Source organism: Eumetopias jubatus, unplaced genomic scaffold (genome assembly GCF_037043125.1).
Source record: "Eumetopias jubatus isolate StellerSeaLion01/CBP00866 unplaced genomic scaffold, mEumJub1_p1.0 scaffold_5, whole genome shotgun sequence".
In the NCBI taxonomy this organism is placed as follows: Eukaryota; Metazoa; Chordata; class Mammalia; order Carnivora; family Otariidae; genus Eumetopias; species Eumetopias jubatus.
The window spans coordinates 79,462,058-79,482,542 of record NW_028274811.1 but is presented as its reverse complement, the minus strand read 5'-3'; the positions used below and the strand labels follow the sequence as shown (position 1 = coordinate 79,482,542).

Below are 20,485 nucleotides of genomic sequence, written 5' to 3'. Positions count from 1 at the left end.
ATATATATATATGGCTCTTTTGATGAGGTTCAAACCTGTCTTGCTTTCTCTTTCTGACCTAGGTAATTTTTACAGCTGAACCTACAACATTTGTTCAATAAATATTTTATGTTTTTTATACTCTATTATCATAAAAGTAACATGTGGAAGTAAATTACACATTACGATAGATGTGAGAGCTTAAGGAAGAGAGAAACTATATATATATTAATAATTATATTAATTATATAAAACTATATATGAATAATTATATATCAATGTATTAATAACACATTATTTTTATATAATTAATATAATATATATCCTATTTGAAATTATCTAATTTATTGCTATGATATATTAATTTTATTATAGGAAAAGATTTCCAATATTTTCTAATAGTTCTAAGTTGTCCAATAAAAAAATCACACCTTATTTCTGAGGAATAAATTTGTTCTTCATAGTGCTATTGAGCTTTATGTCATGCTCTTCTGATCATGGGAAATATTTCTTCTCTTCCTCCCAGAAAGAAGTGTGGTTTTCTCGGAAATGGTTTTATTTTTTCTGAACTATGCAATGTTAACTTGAAGTCATTTGAACCATAATCCTTCACTTTTGGATTTAAAATGATAGACTAGCTTGTGGGATTTCAGGAACACTGCCTTCATATTTCTTCTGAAATTAGAAAGAACCCTGTACATTAAATATTTAGAACTTTAGTTGTACACATAAAGCTCAGTTGCTACATCAGCCTAAGGTTTATATGCATGACTTGTTTTCTACCTTGCTATATTGATATAAACTAGAACAAGACATTTAAGGAAAGACAGGAATCTGTTACAGCCCTTATGTGAGTCATCAATGCCCACTAGACAGTGTTATTAATAAACCAGTAGAGACAACACATTTGAAATTCACTGCTCCTGAGGGGATTTGTTCTAGGAGATATATATATATATATATATATATATATATATATATATATATATCTCAAATCAAAATGTGGAAGTCTGAAAACTTTCCTGGTTGAATTAAGTCCCATGAACACCTGTCTCTAGATGAATATGCTATCAATCATTACACTAAATCTTTTGTTGATTACCATAAGTAAATTTGGAAATTTATCACTAGATTCAACTGAAAACACATTTTTAAAAGAATATTGAGAATTCCTTAAATAATAAACACACACTTGGGGATTAAAAACAATTAAAATTTAATGTGATAACTGACCCATAATCAAAGGCTTCATATGAATGTAGTTTATAATGACCCAGAAGGGGTAATAATGAATGATGGTGAAAAGACTCGGAACTTTTGTGGGCTGAGATTCTATTTTCTCCAAATTACTCTGATTTCTATCCTGAGAAGCTTAAATTTGATATGGTGACACAGATTTGGAGACTTGGGAAAACAGGAGTCACTTTTATAAAGCATTATCCTGAGGATTGTGACCAGAGCTACGTCCTTCCCTAATCTGAGCATCCGCACTAACAAACTCCGTCTGAAATGAAGGGGCTTCTAGACTCACACGACTATTAAAGTTACCCCAAAATGGATTTATACCTCCAGCTCCTTCCATATTGCATGGCCATAAATAAAATAAATTATGGAATAATACTAATATTTTGAGAGGTAGTACTGTACCCTCTCCCCTTTCTGTTCTAGTCAGCTTCAGCAGTCCAAATGTCTGGGGAGAGATCTAAGTTTGCTGGAAAAGGAATGCAAAGACAAAGAATAAGTAACTTCTGCTTTGTCAAATAAGATTAGAAAGGAACACAATAGCCAGGCAATTTACATAAGACAGGATTTCCCGATTTTCTTTATTCCTTTCCTGCTCTTAATCCTTGGGTATTAAGGTTGTAGGAATCTGCTTATAGTAGTCTTCTGTAGAATAGAGCAAAATCCCCTTTTGCCTTTGACAACAGAGCTATAAGATGATTCTTTGTGACAGAAGGGGAAGTATATAAACTACAAGAAGGTACCCTTTCCTGGTCTGGAAATTTCGTTAGAGGTTGCCAAGAAAACAAGAAGAAGGATGTCTTTCTCTCCAAGTCCAGAGTGTGTGAGATGAGTCAGAGAATACCCATAGGCTTGGGAGTGGAGAAGGTAAGAAGGGATGGGGCATAGGGGAAGGTGTCATCTTGCTCCCCACGTGGGACTCTGAAAAGTGGTCACCTCTGTGGTTGAACCTGTGCCATTTTGGAAGCTAGGCCACATCAACGAGACTGTTCAGTAGCAAGGAAGGAGACTAAAGCTCAGGAAATCAATGTGGCGTTAATGCAGAATTAAGCCAGTGAGTCTATCATAGCAAGAGAACTGGGGTTGAGCCAATGGACCTAGAGGTTGGAAGAAAAATGTGACAGTTACTTGAGAGTTGGTAGGAATGGGAGCTGAGGTGAGGTCCGGTCAGCCTTTGTCCTGCCCACGGCAGATCTGAGTTCCACTAAATACAAGTTTTAGTTGTGAGTGCCAGAAGGGGCAGCTGCTTTCAGGTGGATAAGGGTGTCATCCCAGAGATCAGAAGACTTTCTGTCTGAGGACTCAGATCCTTCTCCTCTGCCACAAGTTCAACCATTTGCTCTCAGCATATATTAGCCATCACCTTGGGAAAAGAACCTGGGAAAAGGGAGAATGTTGGCAAAATGGAGCATTTTTTGTCTAAGAGAAATTGAACACTGCTCTCTATAGAAACTACTTAGATTTTCAGGTTGGACTGAGTTTAAAAACTGAATTGAACTGCTTCCCCCCCCCCCCTTCTTTCTATCTGTCTGCCCCGTTCTCCCTATGAGAATGAAGGGGAGTAAGTCAGAGGGGGAGACGAACCAGGAGAGATGATGGACTCTGAAAAACAAACTGAGGTTTCTGGAGGGGAGGAGGGTGGGGGGATGGGTTAGCCTGGTGATGGATATTGAGGAGGGCACATTCTGCATGGAGCACTGGGTGTTATGAACAAACAATGAATCATGGAACAGTACACCAAAACAAATTATGTAATATATGGTGATTAACATAACAATAAAAAAATTAAAAAAAAATTAGAGTCCTCTCTCTAGGACTCTAATTACTATATGTCCCAAGGTAATGGAGGCTTTGTTCATTATTTTTTCACTCATGCTTCCCTCTGTGCTTTTATATAGATGATTTCTTTGGACTGTCTTCAAGTTCAGTGATCTTTTCTTTTATTATATGCAATCTACTATGAATTTCATCCACTGAATTTTGTATTTTGGATTTTTTCCTTTTCAAAATTTTATTTAGTAGTATCTCATAGTTTCCACATCTGTTCTGAAGTTCCCTATTTTATCATCTATTATATCCAATTTTTTCTCATAGTTTCTCTAACATATTTATTATGGTTATTTATCTGTTAATTCTAATATCGGGTTTTGTCTTTGTCTAGTAACTGTTTTTTTTTTCCCCTCTTAACTATGAGTCATATTTTTCAGTTTGTTCATATTGACTGCATACTGGATAATTATTGATGCATTATAGAGACTCTGGATTCCACTATCTTCCTCTGAATAGTGTAGTGTTTTTTTGTTTTTGTTTTTTTTCCAATCACGTAGTTAACTTGCTGGTAAAGCATTTAGTCCTAGTTTGTAAGTTTTTTTTCTTTTTTCTTTTTTAAGATTTATTTATTTATTTTGGAACGAGAGAGGGAGAAAGAAAGAGAACTCAGGGGAGAGGGGCAGAGGGAGAGAGAGAATCTCAAGCAGACTCCCTGCTAAGCATGGAGCCTGACACGGGGCTTGATGCAGGGCTGGATCCGATGATGCTGAGATCATGACCTGAGCTAAAATCAAGAGTCAGACACTCAACTGACTGAGCCACCCAGGTGCCCTTTAGCTTTTAGTTTTTAATCCTAGAGTGTGGTCCTTCTGGGACTTTAATGGAAATCCTGATGTATTTATGAACCCTTAATTCCAAAATCTGACTTACTCATAAGGTGCATTCACTGAATTCTCTCTAACCATTGCCTCACCCCAGCACCCTACATATCTGAAGTTTAGGAACCAAAGGTTTGAGTGGGGATCATACATAGATTTATATATAGAAGGGGGTTTTTCTCTTCTGTAGTTCTTTCCCCCCTCTCAATTTTTAGCCATTCAGGCAGCCCCCAATTCTCTCCTCTGACTCTTCTACAATAATATCTTACTTCAGTCCTATCTACCCTAGGCTGTAGACTGGGAAGTGCCATTAGGGGAAAAACATAAATGTGGTTCTCCACCAGTGTGTTTTCCTTCTTCCGAAATCATATCTTCTTTTGTTTATGCTGATTTTGTCACTCTGCCTGCCTTCACACAGTAGTACTTTTCCCCAGACTTTCTAATTGTTACCAGCAGGAGGGCTTGTCTGAAACAACCTACTTTACCATTATTTAAAAACCAAAATTCCTAAAGTAGGAATGAGCTGCAGTATAGAGACCAAGGAATAATGATAGGAGATAAGGTTGAAAATATAAACAAGAACTTAATCATGCAGGGTTTTGTAGGCCTTGGTGAAGATATTGAAATTTATTCTAAACATTATATAGGCATGAGAGAATTTTAAGGAGTTATTTAATTTTATTTAAAGATACAGTGATAGTTCTACATGATCATATAGTAAATAATAGTACAGGTAGATCTACATGGAAATACATGGCAAATAGTAATATTGGATAGGGTATTAATCATAAAAGATATGTCTAGGGCAGTAATAAGTAACATAATATAAAACTTCAGAGTGGATAATAATACTGATGGCTTAATCACCAAGCAAGGATGCTCACCAGTTGATTTAAAAAATAAAAGAGAGATAGTCATGGCTTTAAAAACTGAGATTCTTCTGATAACTAAGGATAGTTCCTCATTCCTTCATTTATTGAGGACTTCCAAGGTACTATTCTAGGTACTAGGGACCCAACAGTGAATAGATACATTCCTGGAAAAACATAAGATAAGTCTTTGTAGTTTTGACATTTCATCTCTGACATATTCCAGATAAGTTTACTTTCTCAGTGAGACCTGATTATTGAACTTTTTTTTTTAGCTCTCTTTGCTAGTGATCAAATTCTAACCCTAAATTATAGCAAGAAGAACACATAATAGAAAAAAACCCTTTGAACCATGGATACAGTGTGGTAATAAAAATTTCTTTTAATTTGAGCTCCAATTTGACTAAATGAAATCCCATTTTTCGCTTATTAAAGGTTTTTTTTCCTGATAGTTTAGACCACTTCACATTTCTTTTGGCAAACTGAGGAGCTAGGGTTGTAGTTTATTTATTAATGTTTTAGTCTCACTAAGGAGACTGTAAAAATGATTTAAATTAAGAAGAAATCCTGCTGTCAGTTCCAGAAGGAAAACCATGTGCCTTCTAAGGAAAATCTCTGAGGTTTCTTTTTGTGTGTGTGTTAGTGTGGGCAGCTCAAAAGCCAGCAGCCAAATAATAAAACAAAAGGGAATATTTACAGATCCATTGCATGCAGATCTGTTCTTTAGGTTTGTGAGGGAGTCTTACTTAACTTTTTTATTTCAGGGCTTTTGGCACAATTTTAAATAAACAACACATCCATGTGGGAGCAATGAGGAGGAACTGTAGCATCTGGTATGACTTTAAAAATAACTTCCTACTTATATAACTGAGATTTTACTAAAGATCAATGAGATTTTTCAAGTCTGAGACCTGAAGTTGGATAGCATGAAATAGTTCCTTTGGAAGCTATTGATTCATGTAGCAGTGCTTTTTTGAAAGAAAAACATTCTTCTCCAACAAGCAGATGTTAACAGACCATGGCCCTGGAGTCGTAACTCTAGGTTCCTGAGATCCAAGTTTGTGTTCTCAGCTTCATTTACAATCATTAAGAGCCTTTTACTTTTAATTACTTCTTTATTGATCTCATAGCACACATTTCTTCTAGCCTGTACAAAATGTCAACTTAAGTGCAAGAAGCAGGACTGCATTCACCATTCACAATCAAGCTAGCCTGCTTAGCTACAACCCAGAATGGTGCTCACTGGTCCATTGTTTCTGGATGGCAATATTATGGCTGCTGAGATAAAAACTGCTTTACTGCTTTAGCAGCTAAGCCCTGTGCTGCTTCTGAAATATGATATTGTAGAACTGCCTTGGTTTTTCAAATCTGGGGAGCTGTGGAACATGTTGAAATCAAAACTTACTTGTGGCCAATCCAACAAATATTCATTGGGTTGTCTTTTAAATTTCCTTTGGAGGGTGTTTTTCTTCAACAAGAAATGGGTCTGCACGTGGGAAATACTCCCTAAAGAATTCTGAGCTTTGACATGTCACATTAAGTGTCTTACTATCTCTGAAAATTAAGAGCTTTCTAAATATTAGGTCATAGAGAGCAGTGTACAATAATGGATGTTAATCCTAGGTCCTTATGCAAAACTTTTTAGGGGCATGGATGGGATTAAAAAGTGGGTGCCCATACTCATTTCTTGACAAATTATAAATTCCTTCTATGACTTATTTATCTTGTGTTCTCCTTTTCACCTCTCTCTTCTCAATGGCATATGAACTTGCTGCTCCCATAAGATGAATACGAGGTTCAGGGGAAACTGAATTATTGGAAATGATGTATATTTTATAAAGAAAGGTTTGTAAAGGTCTACCTGCCCATAGCATCCAAAAGAAGAAAGGAAAAGGAGAGCATATATTTTGAAGGCTGCAGGGATACCCAGCCCATGTTTATGGTCTGTCATTCTCTCATCTGGTCATTAGCAGTTCATTTTGCTCCTACAGTTGCTTTCAATAATTCCTGTCTGTTTTGAGTTCTAGGAAAATAATTTGTGTATCCTAATCGGCCATCTTTGCCTTTTTTCTTTGAATTATGCAAATTTCAGTCATCCCTCTACCCCAAATAATCAAATTGCTATGCTAATAAAAACAGACTGCATTTACTTAGGCCACAGACTCTACTATCATGTGCTACAAGAAACACTTGCTTTCCTAAAATCAGATTAAATGTAATAAAGATTTTCTTTTTATGGAGAAGGAAATGGGCTCTGAAAAGTTTTAGAGAAGCATTATCAATGTAGAAAAGAATAAGGCAAAGAATCAAGGGAAAACTTTTGATAAAATACTGACAGGAGTAAACTTAGAAAACTTACACCTCTTTTAGATGAATATACATATAAATTTAGGTAAATATAAATTTAAATATTTCAATAAAACTCAGGGCACCTGGGTGGCTCAGTTGGTTAAGCGACTGCCTTCGGCTCAGGTCATGATCCTGGAGTCCCGGGATCGGGTCCCGCATCGGGCTCCCTGCTCGGCAGGGAGTCTGCTTCTCCCTCTGACCCTCTCCCCTCTCATGCTGTCTCTCTATCTCATTCTCTCTCTCAAATAAATAAATAAAATCTTAAAAAAAAATATTTCAATGAAACTCAAAGAATACTGCTTTCTTTTTTAGTTATTTATCATACCCCTAAAGTGTGCACAGAACTCACTGTGCATTTAAGCTCGGGCCCACAATGTGGCATTTAAGCTGGCACCCAAATTTATGTGTTCTCCAGGTGACTGACTATGCCAAGTATTGTTTGATTTGGCAGATTCCCTCCAAGTTCTCTTAGAACTTCAATAATAGCTAAATGATGGGATGTATCTGTTAGCCGTCTATGATGCTAATATGAGGTTACTGTAATTGAAACTAAGTCCCAGGAAAGGACTTGCAATAACCTTGTCATTAAATTGCACGTGAGAACTGAAATTCTCCATGCTGACCCCATCCCAATCTTGGTATGGCCTTCTCTTTATTGACTGGATTGTCTTCGTGCTCCTTCTTTCTCACCATTTTCTGATACCTGCTCTCAAAGCATCCCTCCCAGCCTTCCAAAACACTCTTCTATATACCTGATGTGTGTAAGTCCTCCTGGTTTATTTTTAATCCAGTACTTCCATTTGTGCCTTTATGGAGAGAAAAATTGGAGACACAGTGAATTCTTTTTTTATACCTTATTGTTTTTATATTTTCTTTTTTTGTTGAAAATTTGCCATCCCATCAAATAAAATGCAATCCAGGTTACAAAGACCAAACCAAGCCCAACATATTCACATTTGGCCATTTCTTTCTGAGTATTTCTTCCATCCTTCAATCTGTAACGGGGTGTTCTGGCTGAGTCAGTGCTGAGACTCATCAATGCTATTTGTATGAGTCTCTCTAGCACCTATTCCAGAAGTAATTTTTGTTTTTTCTTTGTGCTCTGTGCAGGCAAAGCCTTTTTAACTGTCACTGAATCCTTGGGGATGCTATCAGCTACTTGAGGGAAATAATTCCTTTCTGGAAAGAAATGATCTATCAGGGTAGGCTGGACTCATCAACAAGCTCTTGTAGTGTTTGACCCATCACATCCAGAATGTTAGCAGCACCTGTAATGCATTGGCAAGGCGGGGAAGGGGAAAATGTGAAAGAACTGTGTTACTAGGGTCTCTTGCTTCTATGCTCCTGCGCTGAAAGGAGATTAGATGAGGAGCACCAGGAGTCAGTAATATAGTGAAGGGACATGCTATAAAGTTGTGCTTTTCAAACTTCAGCAAGCATGACAATCACCTGGAGAGCTTGTGAAAACAGAATTCTGAGACTTTGATTCTGTCAGTTTAGAGCGTGGCCAGAGATTTTGAATCTTAATAAACTTTCTCTGCATCCTTGCCGACTCCTGTTGTTTCCTGGATTGTTAATTTTAGTCATTCTGATTGGTGAGGTGATATCTCATTATAGTTTTGATGATATGATGTAGACTTGTTTTGTAGATTTGATGATCATATGTGGAATTTAAGAAACAAAACAGATGAACATGGGGGGAAAAAGGCAAACCAGGAAAGAGACTCTTAACTATAAGGAACAAACTGAGGGTTACTGGAAGGGAGGTGGGTGGGGGATGGGCTAAATGGATGATGGGGATTAAGGAGGGCACTGGTTGTGATAAACACTGGGTGTTGTATGTAAGCGATGAGTCACTAAATTCTACACCTGAAACTAATATTACACTGTATGTTAACTAACTGGAATTTAAATAGAAACTTGGAGAAAAAAAAGAATCAACTAGGGTTTATTAAAACATACATTTGCTGGGCCCTGCCTCTAGGTATTTGGACTCAGTAGTCTGGGTGAGGGCCAAATAACTTGCATTTCTAATAAGTTCCCTGGTCATGCTGATGCTGTTGGTGCTGGACTACACTTTGAGAACCACTGCTCTAAAGAATGGAGGTAAAGGTGAGTCACCAGCTCTGTGCAGGGAGTCCACAGAGTCTATCAGTATTTGGGGCATAGCCAATCTGCAGACAGACTGGGGTACTCTAAGCAGCAACAGTGACATTAAGGTTCTAGCAGTCCACAGGATCACTGGAGACATTTGGAGATGTGTTTTATTTTGTTCAAACCAGATTTTATTTGAATCTCAAAGAGCAAGATAACTTCACCTGACACTTAGCGTATAGGATTTAGAAAAGAAAAAATACAGTGTTCTGGCCACGACTCATTATATGTAAAATAATCTCTGTTTTGAGTACTCTCAGAAAGGCATCAGAAGATAAAAGGCTGAGTGAGATGCTGTTTTTACCAGAGTGGATGACTAAATGGGTGGGCTGGGGACAAACTCTGTCCTTAGGCTCTGTGAATGAAGGAAAAGAAGGAAGGCATTTGGGTGTGACATTTTAATGAGAATAGTTATACTTAAAACAACCCAAAGAACCCTATCTTCCTAATTTTTGAAGCGGAATACTTAACCTCTTTTAACCAAAATGTGGAGGCTGAGGTATTTTCAGCATCTCAGGAGACTCATTCTCAGAATATCTCCAAGGAAATCTGTTAGTAGTAATCTATTCAGATGTATTTCAGTTCAACTTCAGAAGTGAATGTCTCTAAGGGAACTCTGTATTCAAATCCTCCTCTGGAATAAAACCTCTCTGTGTGAGGGAATATTCTCAACAGGAGGCTGGGAATCAATCTATCATGGGAAAGATTGATTAGAATCACATGGTTGATAGAATTCATGTGATTCTAATTACATTAGAATCAGATGCTACACGTCGTCCTGTTACTCTGTTGTGGCCCTTAGGTGAGTCTCTCTCCCTCCCCAACTCCCTTTCCTCCCATGCTGAAAATTGTAGCCAACCTTGTGGATGAAAATATACGGGATTCTTTAGGGATGTTGGGGCAGAGAAAATGTAATTAAATACTGGATTTGAGCCTGGTGTATTAAGACTACGTTCATAGATATTATCCACCAAGGATTTTTATCAAGTCAGACTCTTTCCCTTAGGCCATGTTTTTTTTTTTTTTTCCTCTTGGGGGAATCTTGGGGAGACAGTTAAATGGTTGAGCACAAATTGTTTCCCCTTGCTGGAAATAACTCAAAGTGCATATATGCCTTATCAACTATAGGTAAATTAGATCATCTTTCCATACATAAAAAAAAACATATAGCTTATAGAGGAAGACAATTATAATTGACCCCTTCTGTAAAAATCCTTTAGGATACAGAGAGGACATGCCAACTGTAGCTTAAGTGTATTTGCTGGAAGTCAAAAATTCTTTCCCAAATTTGGGCCTCTTCCTGCTAAGTCAGGATTTGGAGTTTGGGAAACTGGAGAGCTAATATTCTGCTTCTCAAATCATGCCCAGAGATGATTGCCTGAATTAAGTACATCACTGTTAAAGTGATGGCACTCCCACCTTTTGGTTCATTACCCTTTTGGATTGTAATGAATTTGAAAAACATCACATTGAACTTCCCGTTAATGATCCAAAATGAAGAAGATAAATTTAGATAAATATCAAGAATTAGTCAATGAAAAGAAGATAGAGCAGTATTGAATAAAACTGATAGGATTTGCATTTAAAACACAGTTCAGCTCAGCTCAACAAACACATTGAATGTATATTATATTCCAGGTGCTGGTGATACAGAGATGAATAAAACATTGTTTCTGTTTTTGCATAATCCCAGCTAAGGGGTTGGGGGAACTGATATAAAAAATAATACATGCAGAAATAGGAGGTAGAATGTAGTAGGGGATAATGAATATAGACAGTGGAGCTAGATAGACTTTGATTATTTACAATCCCATGTCGTGCTTTAGTTTTGTGGCTTTAAGTAAACTATTTTACTTTTTCTAACCAATCTTTATCATCTCCGGAACAAAATAGACGTTCATCAAATGGAAGCTAATGATAATTAAAACTCTGTATTGGTACAGAGGTAACATAGGATAGAGAATGATTTTGAGGGGCTGATCTGGGAATGCTTCAAAGTGGAGGTTGTATCTCTGACATGTTTGGATATGAATAGGAATTCTCCAGGTAGATAATATTTGTGACTGGACTCCAGGTAGAGGAAATAAGTCTTCCAAAGGCATATGCAGTGGAAACTGTAAAACCAGTTTAATATTGCTGTTGCATTCATTATTTGTGGAAAGCAATTAGAGATGGGGCTGGAGAGGAGGTAGGGGCCAGTTCCTCATGACAACCTGGACTCTGATAAGAAGTTTGGACTTGATTCTTTAGGTCAGAGGTATAAGATGTGCTTTTTTGTAATTTTTTTCTGTTTCAGTTTTGTTTTATTTTTGTTTATGTCATCCAGTGTTTAAAAATAGAGATATATCACTTAAAACCCCAGATTTTTTTCTGACTTCTCTTGGAAATTCGCCACAAGGAATCTGCATTTGCTCATGGCAAAAACTGGTTGAAGCTGAGTGAAGGCTGCCCCCTCAAGGGGATATGTGCAGTCTTGATGAGCTTTGAGGAAACGTGAAGGTTTTAAGAAGGTTGGTTTTGTGGCAGGATATATCATAGAACTGTCCTTATCTGCAGTTGAGGGAGAGGAGGCCAGGAATTGGGAAGGGGTGTTTGAACATGACACCTTCCAGGGCTAGGTTAATGGAAGAAGGACTTGTAATGTTATTCAGGTTGGTAGAGAGATAGTTGTGTTTTTTTGTTTTTTTTGTTTTGTTTTGTTTTTTTTAAGCAAAATGAGGTTAAACATTACTCTAGGAGAGGGGATATGAATGTCATATATAGACTCAGTGAATGTTATTGGTTGGAGAATAACCCTTGCAGGGTAAGATCTCTGATTTTTTTTTTTTTTTAAGGAGATACCGCTTAAGAAAATCCAAACAAAACAAAAAGTACAATTAAGCTGCAATATAAAATAGGCAGTCATTCCCAATGTTCTTTCTCACCTCTTCTCAAACTGGAAACTTCCCTTCCGCCTTAACCAGCAGTAGAAGTGGATAGAGAGAGAATGTCTATGACTGACACACATCTCACTACCAGCAACCCTCAGCATACAACTTGGAGACCATAAAGATTTCCAAGACCCCAAAAGAGGCCAGAGGCCTGATAGCTGTTGGGTGAAGCAGGGAGGAGGAAGTAGTAAGAGCTCCAAGCACAGGGAAGGCAAGAAGAGGATAATAGAAGGAAAGGAGAGGGAAGGAGTCCATGCGGAGACACTGTGCCATTGGAGGGAACATCGTTGTGGAGACATGCTGCACATCTAGGAAGGGACCTTCAAGGATGGGAATTAGATAAAGTAGGGATATAAAGCTGTTCCAAGTGCACCTTCCCACTCTACAAGTTTCATTTTATCCTCTGAAACCTTAAGTAAAGACCTGTCTGGATCTTTGTTGTGTTATGCATTTAGGTTCACTGGTCAGAAAGAAGGGAAAATACTATCTCCCTCCCTCCCCACACCATTCTGGAATGGCAGGCATCTACAATTTTCCTATGAGAAATCAGGCAGCAAAAGGAGACCCTTGTGGATCACATACAACCAGGGAAGGAGGCAGAGTGCTTCCCTGACCTCCTTTTCTTTTCCCCAGATGAGCTTGATGCACTGCTCCCAGTGTGGGCTGAAGATAAAGTGCCTGGGTTATAGATAGGTACCTCATTGGCTACAGAGCACAGAGTGAATTGGGATATGCATGTTTAAGACTGGGGATGGAGGTAGGGACATCAGTTAAAAGATAGTTTGAAGAAAGAGGAGGGCCTGAGCTAAAGCTTGGGCATATGGATAGAAAGAAAATGGCTTCATGATATCTCATGTCTCTGGGGTTTTGCATATTCTTCTTTCTTTACCTGGACTGGATTGCCCTCACTCCTGTATCCATTCAAATTCAGTGTTACCTCCACAGTGAAGACTTCTATAAGAAGATTCAAGTCTTTCTTCTTTTCTGTATACTTTTTATCTTATAAATAACTTAATTTTAACAAGAAGGTAGTTGAAACCCTGTCTGCTCACTGGAATTTAAGTTTCTTAAATCCAGGGCACAATGTCTTGGAGAACTGTGATCACCTACATCAACGTGACATGGTTATTAGGACTAAGAACAGAGACCACCTGTGTCAATGTGAGTTAGTATTTTGTTCCAGGAAACATTTGCCCAAGAAAGATAAGACTGCAAAGTAATAAATAGTTTCACTATTTGAGTCAGGTAATTCCTGCAAATCAATTTATCTGGGACAACAGTTTGCTGATCCAGGCAAATAGCTCACTTGCCAAACAGCAAAGACCCTCATTTTGCTATGATGATCAATTGTAAACTCTTCTGTCATGACCAATGCTCAATCCCAAAACCAAATAGGTTTTTGCTTTGGAAGTCCCTTCCTAAACCACTTCTGCCTAGATGCCCAACCTCTATGAATATCCCCTTTTCTGTGACATTGCTAAGACTCTCTCTCAAGATGATGTTCTCCCTTACAATAGAAAAAGACATTGTCTGGTGGTGATATTTTGAGGTACTAAACATCTTTCAGTCTTAATCCTGCCTAGACTAGCATAGAGTGGTGCTTAATATTTGTAGAAAGATGAACAGATGGAAAAAACACAAGAGCAGATTTTCAGTGAGAAGATAGTGATTTCAATTCTAGACATGTTGAGTTTGAGATTTCTGTGATGTGAAAATAGAGATGTCCAATTCCTTGCTTAATGATGGAAGGCCCCAGATATAACATTTGTCAGGGAGGTTGGGCACTTGTTTTCTTAATCAGTGGTTTCAAAGTATGGTCTTTAGACACGCAGCATCAACACCACCTGGGAACTTACTTGAAAATGCAAATTTTGGGGCCTCATGACAAAACCACTGAAGTGAAAACTCTTTGGGTGAGGTTCAGCTCTTTGTGTTTTAATGAGCTTTCCAGGTGATCTGATGCACCATAAAGTTTGAGCACTCTTGCCTTAGAGAGTAATCACAACTATCAAGGTTTAAGACAAAATGTTACCCAAACTTGTGATGATCTACTTGCTAAGGCATGCTAATCCTGTGTTCTTTGCAAGGGCAGGTCCTCTGTAACATGGTGACCTGAGAGGCCATATAGCAAAGCAACTGAACTTTGCACTTGAAGCACTTGAAGTTGGCTATAGCATTTTCTACCTGTGTGCCTTAAGGAGTCAGTTGCTTAGCTTTTCACACCCTAGGTTCCTCATCTGTAAAATGGGAATACTAATAGTACTACCTCCTTGAGTTCTTATGATGATTAAATGAATTAATACACGGAAAGTGCTTATATCTGTAATTAGTTAGCTGCTCTAAAAATTTTACCTCTTTACAAAGTCACTGCCCTTTTATTTGCCTAACTAAATATTTCCTGTCTTTTTAAGTCTCACTTGTCTATGTTTCTACCAGTTAGCCATAGCATTAGTTATCACATGTTGGCCCACAGGACGTATTCAGTAAATATATTAATTGAGTGAATGCACACTCCAGTCCTCATTTCCTTATTTCTTGTCTGAGTTTTATGGCTTTTATTATTATTAGTACCTCTTGTTTTGGCACTAAATTATACATTGTTATATTTATGCCTTGTTTCCTAATTGTATTATAAGCTCTTAGAGGGGAAGTATTATGCCACACTTATCTTTTCTACCTACACAGCGCCTGGCACGGTGTTGACAATATAAAGGGAATTCAATAATAATCTGTGCAGAATAAAAAACTTAATGTTTTTTTATCTCAAATTCATTTACCCTGTTAAATTTTTGCAATTTCTTATCCCCACCCCCACAGTGACAGCAATTTTAAAATCCTAAATCTCTACTGCCACTTTCTCCCAAGAGTCACAAGATGAAAAGAACAGGGATTCTTTTCTTATTTCTGGTGTCATCCGGTAAAATGGCTTTTATTATTTTGAGCCTCCATGTCAACCTCATAAATTCATCTAATATTTCTAGGGCGCCTGGGTGGCTCAGTCGTTAAGCGTCTGCCTTCGGCTCAGGTCATGATCCCAGGGTCCTGGGATCGAGTCCCACATCGGGCTCCCTGCTCGGCAGGAAGCCTGCTTCTCCCTCTCCCACTCCCCCTGCTTGTGTTCCTGCTCTCGCTGTCTCTCTCTGTCCAATAAATAAATAAAATCTTTAAAAAAAAAATAAATAAAAAAAATAAATTCATCTAATATTTCTAAAATTCTTTCTTGAGTCAAAGCTAGGGTATTGTGAATGACCTGTTACTCTTAACCAGAATAATGTTGTTCCATCTCTATCTATTTAGAAATACACCTTTAAGGCTAAGATATGATGTTACTTATACTTGATGCAGCTTTATTTTTACCAGCGGTTTCCTTCAGCTTTTCTTTAGCCCTTTGATAAGCTCCCTGCTTTGTGTAGCGCTGAGTTGAAATTCTGCTAGCAAAGAGGATTGAAAATATCTCTTGTATAGTTAAGCTCCTTTAAGTATATGGAAAATTAGTGTAATGTATATAATGAAAAAAAAGCCAGCTTTGGAGTCCTATAGATCTGAGATAAAAATTTGAGCTCTGTTATAATTTTTTGTATGGCCTTCAGTAAGGTACTTAACATGTCTGAGTCTATTTATTCATCTGTAAATGGCATAAATATTCACCTTATGATATGTGAGGCAATTAAATAAGACAGGTTATGTATTGTACCCAGCATGTGGAAGATATTCAATAAATGGTGAATATTATTATAAAACAAAAGAAGAGAGCAAAACACTGTAAATCTCAGAAACAGAGGCCACTCTAGAGTCTGCATGGTATCATTATAAAATAGGATCTCTGGTATTGTGGACATTATTTCTATTCTAAAATTCTATTTAAATTCTGTTCAAGAATGGCCCCATCAAATCTCAAATCACTTTACTTTTGATAATCTTCAAATAAGATCTCCTAATTAATGATATAGCTGAAGGGTCTCTTCATACAGTGTGAACCTATCGCATTTTTCTCCTAGAAACTCTGTTCACTGGTCACCTGTGATTCAGTTATTGAGGAGTTTTCTGACCCTTAGGCAAAGGCTGCTACAGCTAACTGCTTGTTCACTAAGCCCTTCTCAGTACCTTCTCTGGTAAACCTTGAGTGTCCTTCCTCTAGGGTCTGTTAGGAATAGTTTCTCTCTGCAAGGGCTTTCTGAATTTTTTTCATAAAACTCTAGCAGGATCAGTGAGAAACTGGAAATCCAGGGACAAGTTATTTCTAATCCAGAAGGACATATGTATTCTAGAGGAAAACAGAAAAGCTTTTCTAGGTAGACAAGATCTAGGTAGTCCTGGATGGCTGAAGGACTTCTGAAGGATTATTTGGAGATAAGAATATAGTGGAGGCCGCGGTTTCCTGCTTCAACAGTGCTTGGACAGAACCCGGCGCTCGTCCCCCACCGGGGCCGGCCGTTCAGAGCCAGCCCTCCGCCATCTCTTCGTCGCGCCCTCGGACCGCTCCAAGGCCCCCGCCGCCGCTCGCCGCTGCCTTTTCTCAGCCGCCGCCATGACAACCGCGTCCCCCTCGCAGGTGCGCCAGAACTACCACCAGGACTCTGAGGCCGCCATCAACCGCCAGATCAACCTGGAGCTCTACGCCTCCTACGTCTACCTGTCCATGTCTTACTACTTTGACCGCGATGATGTGGCTTTGAAGAACTTCGCCAAATATTTTCTTCACCAATCTCATGAGGAGAGGAAACATGCTGAGAAACTGATGAAGCTGCAGAACCAAGGAGGTGGCCGAATCTTCCTTCAGGATATCAAGAAACCAGACCGTGATGATTGGGAGAACGGGCTGAATGCAAGGGAGTGTGCATTACATTTGGAAAAGAGCGTGAATCAGTCACTACTGGAACTGCACAAACTGGCCACTGATAAAAGTGACCCCCATTTGTGTGACTTCATTGAGATTACCTGAATGAGCAGGTGAAATCCATCAAAGAATTGGGTGACCACGTAACCAACCTGCACAAGATGGGGGCTCCTGAATCTGGCATGGCAGAGTATCTCTTTGACAAGCACACCTTGGGAAACAGTGATAGTGAAAGCTAAGCCTTAGGCTGTCTTCCCATAGCCACAAGGGTGACTTCCCTGGTCACCAAGGCAGTGCATGCATGTTGGGGTTACCTTTACCTTTTCTATAAGTTGTACCAAAACATCTACTTAACTTCTTTCATTTGTACCATTCTTCAAATAAAGTAATTTGGTACCCCCCAAAAAATATATATATAGTGGAATACAAACATGTTACATTCATAGTTTGTAAGGATATATATTTTTTCCTGCAAATTACCTGAAATAAAATTGCTGATTAATATTCTGAATCCATTTGTACCACGGAGTGATACATGAGAATAGGTGCTACCATTTCTGCCCTCCTCCATCATCTCCTGCAGGGCCCAGAGCTACCTGGGGAACCACCAAGGGGGAAATGGCATTCTTGGATGACTTGGGGTTCAGAAGCGGAGGCAGGGAAGAGCTAGGGCCAGTTTATGGAAGTTAACTTTACAGGACTCATATCCAGCCAAAGAGCAGACTTGGCTCCAGACCTTCACATTTCTTCTTCACATCGCCAAATGGGACTTCATTTATATTGATAGGCTTTCTCTATTTTAATTTTAATTTTTTTAAGATTTATTTATTTATTTGCGGGAGAGAGAGAAAGAAAGGGAGAGAGAGAAGGGAGAGGGGCAGAGGGAAAGAATCCCAAGCAGACTCCCTGCTGAGTGTGGAGCCCCAGGCTTGATGTGGGGCTCGATGTGGGGCTTGATCTCACAACCCTAAGATCATGACCTGAGCCAAAATCAAGAATTGGATGCTTAACCAACTGAGCCACCCAGGTGCTCCAGTAGGGCTTTCTCTATTTTAAAAGGCACATCTCTCTAAGGGGTTTAGAAACTCCAGTTATTCACACATTGGCATGAATTGCTTACTTGAATTCAGTAAGTTATTACTGCCTGATTGTCTATGTTATGAAATCTATCACAAATGTGTGATGCATTGACTAGAAGAGTAAACCACTGGTACCTATAAATTATGCTTACATCGATTAAATTATACCTAAACATTCTTTGTGCTGTAATTAATGTTCATTCTCTATCCTTCTTCTCAGGAGAAAAGTAAAAGAGTGTTCTTCATTCTTGTGTAAACATGGTTCCCAATCCTTTCACTTGGGAAGTATGTGTGGAGTCGGAATAGTCAGAATGTTGTCACTATTCAAATTTGTGTTTGATTTAGGAAGCTCCTTCGGGTTTGTGTGCTTCCTAGTTATTTCAGTGCTCTTTCCCTGTCATGGTGTCCATGTTTTGTTTCATGAACTCTTTTAGTATCTTGAAAAATTAGTCTACATTTACTTCTACTTCCTGTCTCCTGTTCACTTTTGAAATTTTTGTAATCCAAATTTCATCCCCACCATTTTACTACTACACTTCTCAAACAATAATGTCTCGTCTTAGTCAAATTTGAAGGTTTCTTCTCTGTTCTCACTCATACAATTTCACAGCAGAATTGAGTCATCTTCTTCTCATAAATCTTTGATTTAGTGGGTTTTCTCCCATCTCTTAGAATGCCTGATGTAGTCACTTCTCTCCTAAAGCCCATATTCAAAAGTAAGAATTCCTTCAAGATTTTCCTACTGCTTAAACCAGTGGTTTCCAGCCTTGGCTGTACATTAGGATTACCTGGGAAAGCTTTAAATACTAATGATGACTGACTCCCACTCCCAGAAATTCTGATTTAATTGTTCTAGGGTGTATCCTGAGTACTGGAAGTTTTTATTAATAGCTCCCCAGGTAATTCTAACCGTCTGCCAAGATTGAGAACTGTGTTAAACTATAAGAATTCAGATTTCAGGGGGGTACTATTACTTTCTTTGAAGTTCAAACAGGATTGTCTCAGGTGCCAATCCCATGGGAAGGCCCAGATTCTTCTTAACTGCAGTTCCTGAGGGCTAACATTGTCATGGTCCCTTCTGGTTCCAAGTTCCTAACTTTCTGAACATTTGGTATCATTTGAATCTCATTTCCTAAAGTAGTTGGTTCTCTTGCCTCTAGCTCTACACAAGTCTCAGTGTAGAACTTGGACCACTTTCTTTCTATCCCTGAGCCACACACTGAAGGAAGTATTATGATGGTAGGCTTTACTGAAGATTTTGATCAATATAAAGGTTTTGGGCCAATGTAAGAGTTTTATAGTAAAGCAAATAGATAAGGGCAGTTTCTACATAGACTCCAACTTCCAGCCACATATATGAGCGTGCTCTTGCTTTGAAACCTTTCTTACACCTTGATTATTCTCATATTCTAAATAATTTAGATTTCCATCCCTTTGGCTCCTCTTAGCAGCAGTCTTTTCTTACCACTGTCTTAAAATGAAATGAGATGTAGATTAATTTTTTCCTGTGGTATAAATTACATCTCCTGATGCCTCTTTCCTTATTCCTCCTGTCCTTAGAAGACAGAAGTCCCTACATTCAATTCTGGTTTTAAACACTTTTTTTTTTTTTTCATCCTACCACAATGCCTTCAGTCATCAGTTACTGTGGTAAGCAGAATCTGTCCCCTTGAGATTCCCATCCTCAAGTTATTCAATCAAACACTTATCTAGGTACCACTGTGGAGGAATTTTCAGATGTGGTTAGTGTTATGGACCTTAAAGTAGGAAGATTTTACTGTATTATCCAAGTGGGCCCAATCTAATTACATGAGCTCTGAAAAGCAGAGGTCAATAGAATAGAAAATCCTGCCAAAGATCCAAGAATATGAAGAATCTTGATGTGTGATGAAAACATTTTGGTCAATGACATTCTGTACTTCTAGCCCAAGTAGCATAGTAAATGTATGATTTACTCACTTCCTGTGGCCCAAATATATAACAACAGAATATAAAAGGAAGGAAGAGAAAGAACCCATTTCAAAAATAATCATCTCTATGAACCAAGAAAGTAATAGAAGTGTGATAAAGTGAATAGGGCTGAATCTCCCACTCAGTGGTCTCTGAGTCATTTGTGCCTGAGATTTGCCTGAGATCTTGCAGGATAAAGGGTGGGGGAAGGGACATCAGAAGCCAGAGATTGGGGTAGAGCTACCTCCCTTATAAAAGGGAGGTTAAAATAAAAATGGACATGCCCTACCTGACCTCTGCTTTGGGCTTTGAGAAAGCTCTGGGCTTAGTGAGGCAGAAGGTAACAGACACAGCTATAGGACCAGTAACTAAACCAAGGTATCCCTTGTTTTGTGACCAAATCCGCAAAATCTGTAATATCTCTATAAACAAGACCCCAAATCGCTGT

General features: G+C 38.4%; 1 pseudogene; it reads left to right on the top strand.

The window, feature by feature from the left end:
- The first annotated feature begins 16,684 nt into the window (after positions 1 to 16,684).
- LOC114208614 (ferritin heavy chain pseudogene) lies at positions 16,685 to 17,351 on the top strand (annotated as a pseudogene).
- The last annotated feature ends 3,134 nt before the right edge of the window (positions 17,352 to 20,485 follow it).